This window comes from Hibiscus syriacus, unplaced genomic scaffold (assembly GCF_006381635.1).
Source record: "Hibiscus syriacus cultivar Baekdansim isolate YM2019G1 unplaced genomic scaffold, ASM638163v2 tig00110904_pilon, whole genome shotgun sequence".
Classification (NCBI taxonomy): Eukaryota; Viridiplantae; Streptophyta; class Magnoliopsida; order Malvales; family Malvaceae; genus Hibiscus; species Hibiscus syriacus.
Genome location: NW_024062907.1, coordinates 1,416,028 through 1,425,454, shown reverse-complemented (window position 1 = coordinate 1,425,454; position 9,427 = coordinate 1,416,028). Strand labels below are relative to the sequence as shown.

The window sequence follows — 9,427 nt, the reverse complement described above, 5'->3', positions numbered from 1 at the left end:
TTACATCTGCAACAACCGATCCATGTACTGTCTGCTCTTCTTCCTGACATTGTCAGAACGAAAATTTAGAGGGACAGGAAGTGTAGCATACAACACGCTGCTCTAATGCGCGAGTTTGCACCCCAAGTTCAGAAAATGACGTCTCCAATCTACTTTACTGGAATCCGTCGACATGTAAAGTGAGCACCAAGACATAACTAATCAGAAGATCGATCTTCTCACTGGCCAGTATTTTTTAACCTGGATCAGTAAACATGTTAATAAATCTGTGGCGTATGATGCTCGGGATATTATGGTTCTTAGCAGAAGCAGTCTGCCCCATGGAGAACTGATCTCTGAACTTTACAAGATGAGTAATATACGAAAACACACAAGACAGTTGCCACTTCAGCGTCTCGTCCTGCGTTAAAGGCGTCATTATAATATATCGTCAGCCATCAAGGGCAATGAGTTATTATGTGTGTTTTCAAAAAGTATATATTCCCTCAAATAGTCTTACCTGAGTGGCATCCAATTTTCGGATTCTGTTGCAAACAAAATGTCGATAGGCAGTGCTAGCTAGTTTTCGCCTGCTTCCAGAAGCTTATAAATATCCCCCAGAAAATCCCAGTCTCCCTTGAGAATAATCTTGTCTAGAGGGTAAGCTTTTGGGGGAGTAGTAGCAGAAATATCGTGTGGAGGATATTACGAGCAATAACCGCACTGGTGTTTGCCAAAGCATCCTTGTCAAAGGTGTAGACAAGTTTTTATCCGGGTCTACAAAAATATTTTATTATATTATTTATTTATTAATTATTATTATTATTAATATTTTTATTTTATTATTTTTACAAACTCCACACTCAATCATCACGATTCAACAACCTCGATTTAGTTAGATTCAAAAAACAAACCAACGTATTTGAATCCTATTAAAACACTAAAAACTGAGGCATTTGAGTTCAAGTGGGGCTCTAAAACATATCTAAAAATAGCCAATTACTAGGCTATTTAAAGGCAAGCAAGGGGGAAGGTAACACAAACACAGATATTGGAATAAGCCATTGATTTGGGCAAAGATGGTTCTTTCTTTTATTTTAGCCTTCGGCCCATTATCATTTTTCCACTTATGCTTATTCCCCTACTCTACTTCGTCTGGTCCGCAAAGGCTTCCAAATCTTTGGAGCACCCAAAGGAATAAAAGTTTTCTGATCAAGTTCAGCTCGCAACGTTGCGGCTCGATTCGCTCCACAATCCAGCGATGCACCATCGTCGTTCAGTGTCTCATCAACTCTCCAACTACATTTTTAGGTGTCCAGTTGAAGTGTGTTTCTGCTTGGAATCGATGCTGTCGTATCTCTCTGCCACTGCTTCGGCTTTGATGGCTTCGATGCTCATTGTTTCTCGCAGCAGCGCTGCTTGCTTCTCTAAAGGGTTGACTTTACATTGTTATAAAAGCCTCCATCATAGTATGTGTAAAAAGTTGGTTTTATTTTTAAATTTTAGCATTTTTATTTTTATTATTTATTTTATGTTTTTTACTTCTTATTATTTTTATTTTATTTTATTACTTTTAGAATTTAACATTTTTTTTATTTTTTTATTTTTTCCCTTTGATTCATTTAATATTATATATATATATTGATTTATTTAATAGTTATTTCTTATTTCTTATCTAACATTTTCAACTTTTTAGGTATATTTTCAATCGATCAAAGGTAATTAGTTTAATTGAATTTTTAAATTTTGATTTAAATTTTAATTTCCGTAATTAAGACAACCAACGAATTAATTGGTACCATAAGGACAGTACAAGGGTACTAATTCTTCATTGACTGTAACCGACTCCCGAACCCGATACATTTCTGGTAAAACGAAAACCAGGTAAGATGATGTTCGATCCATCTAAATATTTTTAAAATGATCAGTGGCGACTCTAACCCATTATTTCAAGTCGAAGCCCAATTTCGGATCAACCGAAAGACGGTCGCGACAGCTTGGCGACTATTCTAGGGACATGTAAGTGAGTTAGGCCAGAATTAATTTGTGGTTGTCTTTTTTAGCAAAAATAATAAATTTTAATTTTAATTTATTTATTCGATTTGAATTATTTTTCAAATAAATAGTTGTACTACGTTTTTCAATGATTTTAGATTTTCAAAATTTTCATCTTAGGCTCTATACCCGAGCTCCGAACCTTGTTTAAGTGGGGGTGAAAGCGACGCCTTCGTGAGAATTTATTCTCCGCGGGCCTAGCAAGTAATCTTCGGGATTCATATACCTTATGTCTTCGTGAGAATTTATTCTCCGTGCAGCATAAGGGAATGTATCATCTCGAATTTAACTTAGTCCACATGAGCTTGTAATGGGCTTAGAACTAAGGGTTTGGCAAGCCCAAAGGGGCACAAACAAAGAGAACTCGAGTACCTTTTTTATAACCTAAACCGAGAGACTGTAGGGAATTAGAGCCCACTCCAAAACCTCATTTCAAACCCTATGCTATTTTGATTATTTCCTGCTTTATTTTCTGTTCAAATCATGTGAACTAGAAATTTATTCTGTTAGGACTTGTTCAAAATCAACTTACTGGATAGAGATCATGTCCGGGTAGGAATAATAAGCATGTTGGGTAGATATCATGTGGGGTATGACTTTTATTATCATTTTGATTATCATCTTTATCTCACTAACTTTTTTCCTTTCATTTTTGTCTTCTTGTATTTTATTTTATTTTTTATTTTATCATTTAAATCATCCAAAAGATGTGTTGATCCAACAAAAAACGCGTTCGTTAAATATAAATAATTTGCATTAATGGACAAAAGGGTTATAATATAAGAAATGAAAAGCTCAGAAGTCCAACTATGGTCAGAGAATACTCAGAATGGACCGGGATTTACACTATGCACACCAAAAGTCGACTTTTTGAGCTGGTAAAGGTTGCAGGGGCAAGACGAGAAAAAGATTATTGACCTGGAGAATCCCTTCAAAGACAACATGCCATTGTTGACAAATCCAAGAAACAAACAAATGAGTTTCAGATTTTTTCCTTTAATGGAGGCTTCCAAAGACGCTTTCGTTGAGGGAACCGACTCAGTAGAGAATGAAAACCAGAGATGCAGTCATTCGAGATTTCTCAGGACAAGTACAAAAAGCAGCTCAGAGAGGCCAGAATAGTTCGACAGGGTATCAATAGGTGACAGAAGAAGGCGGAAGATGAGTTAACCTGTCAGAAGCCGTTTGGGGTCTAGAAGACTTATTCAGAATGTGCCTTTAAGGGTTTTTGTCTCTTAAAAAAATAACACTTTTGTCCCAATAAGGATTATTTATAATAACATACACATTTTTTTGATCAATGCCTCGAACATTTCATGCATCATGCATTCTAGCATATTTCACATTATTTTTCTCTTTTTCATTACCTTCACATGTCTCATAAAAATGGAAACATTTTGATCCTATTCCCATGACTTACAAGGAACTTTACAAACAACTTATCACACTCACGTAGTGTCACCATACTCGGTGAAACCCATAAAGCCCCCATACCCCATATAGTATGATGAGAACATTCATTGCGAATATCATAGCGGTGTCCCAGGCACACTATCGAGAACTACTCCACATTCAAGAGAATCGTGCAGAAAATACATAACAAGAATTGGATCGACTTCAGCAACTCAGGGGCATCTAAATAAGGAAAAAGATCATTTCATCATTTGCAGTATTTTGTTTGAATTTGATTTTCTTCTTTTCTCAGTTCTTTTTTTAAGGAGATTTAAATAAATTTATGCTACTTTAAAGATGGTCAGCAATGAATCAAATTTGTAGACTTGAAATTCGTTAAATATCAAATGAATTAAAAACTCTGTAAATGATCGTAGTTACAGATCTTTGATAAAGTGACATGATCAAATAATGACCCTTGGTTTTACCCCAAAAGACGCACTCGAACACCATTTCCTTCTTTTACAAGAACCGACATAGCTTTCTCCTTTCATAAGGGAATGAACAAGTGGCTTGGTATTCAAGTAAGTATATGAACGGACAACATGGGGCATCTTTTGCATATGACATTAATATACCTTTTTTGAGGACGTTCAGTGATGATAATGATCTCCACAGATGAAATAGTTGAGTAAGTGAATCTAATTTATGTCAGTTGCTTGGAGATTGAACTCTAAAGATGAGATTCCTTGACTTTTAACAACACATAGACTATAACAGGTTCTTCTGGACAAACTTAAGAAGTTGAATCCGTATACCCAAATTATAATATATATATATATATACAATAAAGCTTTATTGTCCCTCTAGATGGATAAGATTTTGGGGGAGTAGTAGCAAAAAAATCATGTGGAGGGATATTACGAGAAATAACCGCACTGGTGTTTGCCAAAGCATCGTTGTCAAAGGTGTAGACACCCGTTTTTATCCGGGTCTACAAAAAAAATTATTATATTATTTATTTATTATTATTATTAATATTTTTATTTTATTATTTTTGTAGGCCCCACACTCAACCACCACGATTTAACAACCCCGATTTAGTGAATTCAGAAAACAAACCAACATATTTGAGTCATGTTGAAACACTAAAAACTGAGACACTTGAGTCCAAGTGAGACTCTAAAACGTCTCTAAAAATAGCCAATCACTACGCTATTTAAAGGCAAGCAAGGGGGAAGGTAACATAGACACAAATATTGGAACAAGCTATTGATTTGGGCAAAGAGGGTTCTTTCTCTTATTTTAGCATTCAACCCATTATTGTTTTCTCACTTATGCTTATTCCCCTACTCTACTTCGCTTGGTCCGGAAAGATTTCCAAATCCTTGGAGCACCCAAAGGAATAAAAATTTTCTGATCAAGTTCAGTTCGCAACGCTGCTGTTCGGTTCGCTCCACAATCCAACGCTGCACCATCGTTGTTCCGTGTCTCATCAAGGGTTCCTCTCTCCAACTGCATTTTCAGGTGTCCAGTTGAAGCGTGTTTCTGCTTGGAATCGATGATGCCGTATCACTCTGCCACTGCTTCGGCTTTGATGACTTCGATACTCACAGTTTCTAGCAGCAGCGCTGCTTGGTTCTCTAAAGGGTTGACTTTTCATTGTTATAAAATTTCCATCATAGTATGTGTAAAAAGTTGGTTTTATTTTTTATTTTTAGTATTTTTTATTATTATTTATTTTATGTTTTTTACTTATTATTTTTATTTTATTTTATTCTTTTAGAATTTAACATTTTTATTTTTTTAAATTTTCCCTTTGATTCATTTAATATTATATATATATATATATTGATTTATTTAATATTTATTTATTATTTCTTATCTAACATTTTTAACTTTTTATATATTTTTTCAATCGATCAAAGGTAATTAGTTTAAATTGAATTTTTAAATTTCGATTTAAATTTTAATTTCCGCAATTAAGACAACCGACGAATTAATTGGTACCGAAAGGGCAGTACAAGGTGCTAATCCTTCCTTGACTGTAACCGACTCCCGAACCCGACATATTTTTTGTAAAACGCGGACCAGGTAATATGGTGTTCGATCCACCTAAATGTTTTAAAAAAAATCGACGACGACTCTAACTCATTATTTCAAGTCGAAACTCAATTCTGGGTTCAACCGAAAGACGGCCGCGACAAAAGGCTATCTCCCCGATCTTCTTCTCTAGAGCTTTTGTGATTCAGGATCAGATTCCTTCTTCAAATCAATAAAATCCTTCCTCTGCATTATACACGAATCAGAAGTTATACATTAAGCATTGAGCGATGAGAGCTGCTCTAACTGTCCACTTGTCAAAAGGCATTTGGAGAACTTCTGTAACGCATCCCGTATAGTTGAACCGATAATCGATAGAAAACATTGGCTTAAGTTTCATAGGGTTTGGTGGGATGAGACTCTTGCAGTCTTGCTTTTGCTGCTCTCTTGGGAGAAATTTGGTGATTAACCATTGCTCTCAGAAAGCATGACATCCTTGGACTAAGTGCTAGCGAGGAGGCCAAAGGGTGTGATGGAACGAAACTTATACTTGCTAATTTTTATTCTACAACTAGAATTGTAAAGACGTAAGTTCACAAATAGTAATTTGTATTTAACCCTAAAAATAAACCAACAAAAGCCGATTGCATTACCACTTGAGCATAAAGATAAAAGAAACCCAGTCAAAACATATATGAATCTACAGTTACAGGTAACACCACAATTCCACTTAAGGAACCGAGGTACAAGAAAGAGCCAAACCTTCCTCCTATCCCTCTTTGTTCCGTAAAGCTCAGTAAGCTCTCCTAGCTTGTCCAGCATGTCTTTTTTATCGGTAGTAAGTTCACTCTTTGCGGACATTGAAGCATGTTCATTAGCAGTCTCCGAGGTTCTAACTCTTGGTTCCAATCTAAATATCTACAATAAAATCATACAAGCCAACAGATTAACCAAAACCACAAAAAACATCTTGTTCAATAGCAACATTAACACGATTTCCCTTACTTCTCCACACCCCTTTTCCCCTTTCAATAATTAAAGAATTGATAAATAAACTAGCTCACCACAAAAATCTCCATTATATAACTAGAAACCCAATAGTTATACAAGTAATAAAAAACAAAAAATTTAAGGTATAAACCTTCTACAATCAAAAGCAGAGCAAATAAAACAATTCAAGTTTCCATTTTTATTCATCATCACATAAAAACAAAACAGAGAAAGCAAGAACATGAAGAAGCAGCAATAAGAATAATTTACTTCACTTCAATACACGGAAAATGTTACCTTATTTGTAGCAATAGGAATAATTTTGAGAGTCCCGGCTTCCTTATCAAGAACACCAAGTGAGTACCTGCAAACTTGTGCAGCAGCAGCCTCACCCATATAACTCGATCCCACAAAATCGACATTCGATCCACCGGGGCTAACCACAACCTGAAGCCTATTACTCTTTCTCTGAGCCATGTTTCTAAAAACTTTGACCATGGGTTCGTTGGCACCTCCTTCCTCTTGTTGGGTTTTGTAAGGATTATAGCCAGATGGGAAATAGGCCCGTAAAGGTGAAATCTTGTTTGATTGCTCTTGGAAAAGTTGAATTTTGACTTGCAAATTCTCATGTTTTGTTTCAGGATTTTGTTCTACTGGTTGCATTGCCTCATTGAGATCCTCTTCAACGCTCCTCTTCCTGGACTTTTTTGTTCTTGATTGTGAGAGTGATTGTACGTCAACCTCCATGGCGGTCGCCTAATAAGGAAATACCTCCTTTGAGTACCCACTGCCAGAGGTAATCGGAGAAGAGAAGAGTTCCGGCTGTGGAGAGAAAATCAAGGACAGAGAATTCAAACAAACATGGGAGCAAGACAGCAAGTGTTGCACAATTTGGGTTTCGATAAGTGGAGAAGTAAAGAAAAATAAATAAAAACCTTCAGGCCCAAAGTTCTTTTTGAAGATTTTTTTTACCCAATAGGGCAAACCCAAAAAAATAATGAGAAAACAGGGCAGAGACACTTTTATTTTGGGATTTAAGGCGTTTTCTATAATGAGGTGATGAGTTCTAATATATATTATTATATTTGATTCAGTTTGAATATTTAATTATTTTTTAGAACTTATTACTTTGAGGTGACGAGTACTATTAAAATAATATTTTTATTGCAGTTGTTTGTTTTAAATTGAAGAAAATAAAATAAAACTCGTCACCTCGACATGACGAGTTCCTATGTTTTGAATATGTAGTCGATTATAAACGTTTGAAAAGTATTCGTTTATAGCCGTTGGAACCCATCATGTGGGCGTGACAAGTACCAACGATCATTTTGATAAATTTTCACTATAGTGAGGATTGGATGAGTTGATAGAATTATATGAGAATCAAATCATGCATTTGTGGGAAGAATATTTTAAAAAAATTTCGAACGATCATTTTGGGTATGATTACTCTGACATTGACGATTCAGATTCAAGCTCGTCTTCATATGAGGAATGGGTAAAAAAGTTAATAAAGTCGATACTTGATCAACATAAGAAGAAGAAGAAGAAGAAGAAGAAGAAGAAGAAGAAGAAGAATGAAGACTTACCAATCCGACGCAACAAACGATTTACATAGAGGAATGAAAAAGAAAAATAATATTATAAAAATTGAGAGGAAGAAGAAGAGGAATTTTTTTTTTTATTTTGTTGAAAAAAATGTTTTCAATTATATATGGAAAGTTAAAAATAAAGATGGTTATTGATATTGATAAATTATCCAAAGTAGGTCCAACAAACAACATGAGAATAGAATTACGAAGGTTTTATCATCTGGTCAATATTTTGAAAGATATGGATAGTGTTTCCTATTGTGGCCTTTACCTATGCAGTGCCCACAAAGCTTTGCCAGACCTTGCTCTCATTAGGATCACCAACATCAATATGAATTTGACTAGACAAGATGACCCTTCAACTTCCTTCATAATTATGGATTTGATAACTATTCTTCACAAATTGTTGGTGGCCAATAAGTATCGTTTGGGAGATACTTAAACTCACAATTGTATATGTTGCACATAGTATGCAGGCTATAACAATCATTAGCGTATGAGTATGAGTCTATATTAACATACATACATGCAGCAACAACGTGAGCACATGGGTATCTAAAGGCTTAAAATCGACCACAATCACACCATCTTTTATTCAGATTACCAGTGTAGGTGGAAAAATTCCCACCCTCATGTGGTTGAACAACTGCTTGGAAAACGTAATCTAAATCAAGTTTAGAGAAATTTTGAACAAACATTGATGTTACATGTTCTTGATTTTTGTTCATTGCTTTCTTTAGATTTAGAGCTCAATTTCTTCCATCTTTGATCATTGCCTCTACTTGTGCACCTTTGCCTGCCCATACTTTACCCAATCTAAAGTGAGATTCCTGAAAAATACTTGCTACCGAAAGATGTATAGTCTCTTTAAGCATCTAACTGATACATTTATCAAGATTGATCATCACATGACCGTAACATCGACCCTGATCATCATATGCGTGTGACCATCTTTTCCAAGGTATTTCAGCTGTAAAGTTATAAACCTTTTCTCCATATTTCCTAAGATTTTCTAGCCTTTCACGAAAATTCGGTTGTAGTAAAGCATATCTTGAAAAAAGTGGGATTTAAGAATAATAATAAATGAAGAATATAAATGAATGAAAAAAAAGAATAATTTACCCATGTTGATAATATCTTTCTTGATCTTCTTGTTTTTAAACCTCGTCATAGCATTGGAAGCAATATATATATGCAATACACCGAAAATAAATGGGGAGGCGACCACCTACTTCCCAGTCTATCAATTGTGGCCAACAACCCAGGCGAATAATCTAATATCATACAAACCTTATCTTGAGTGACAACATAGGAACACAAGTTGGACAGAAAGAAATTCCACATTTCCTCTAACACATTTTTAACAATGGCAAAGG

At 35.1% G+C, this 9,427-nt stretch overlaps 1 pseudogene; it reads right to left on the bottom strand.

The window, feature by feature from the left end:
* On the bottom strand, positions 1-7,335 carry LOC120146252 (annotated as a pseudogene).
* Between the last annotated feature and the right edge of the window lie 2,092 nt (positions 7,336-9,427).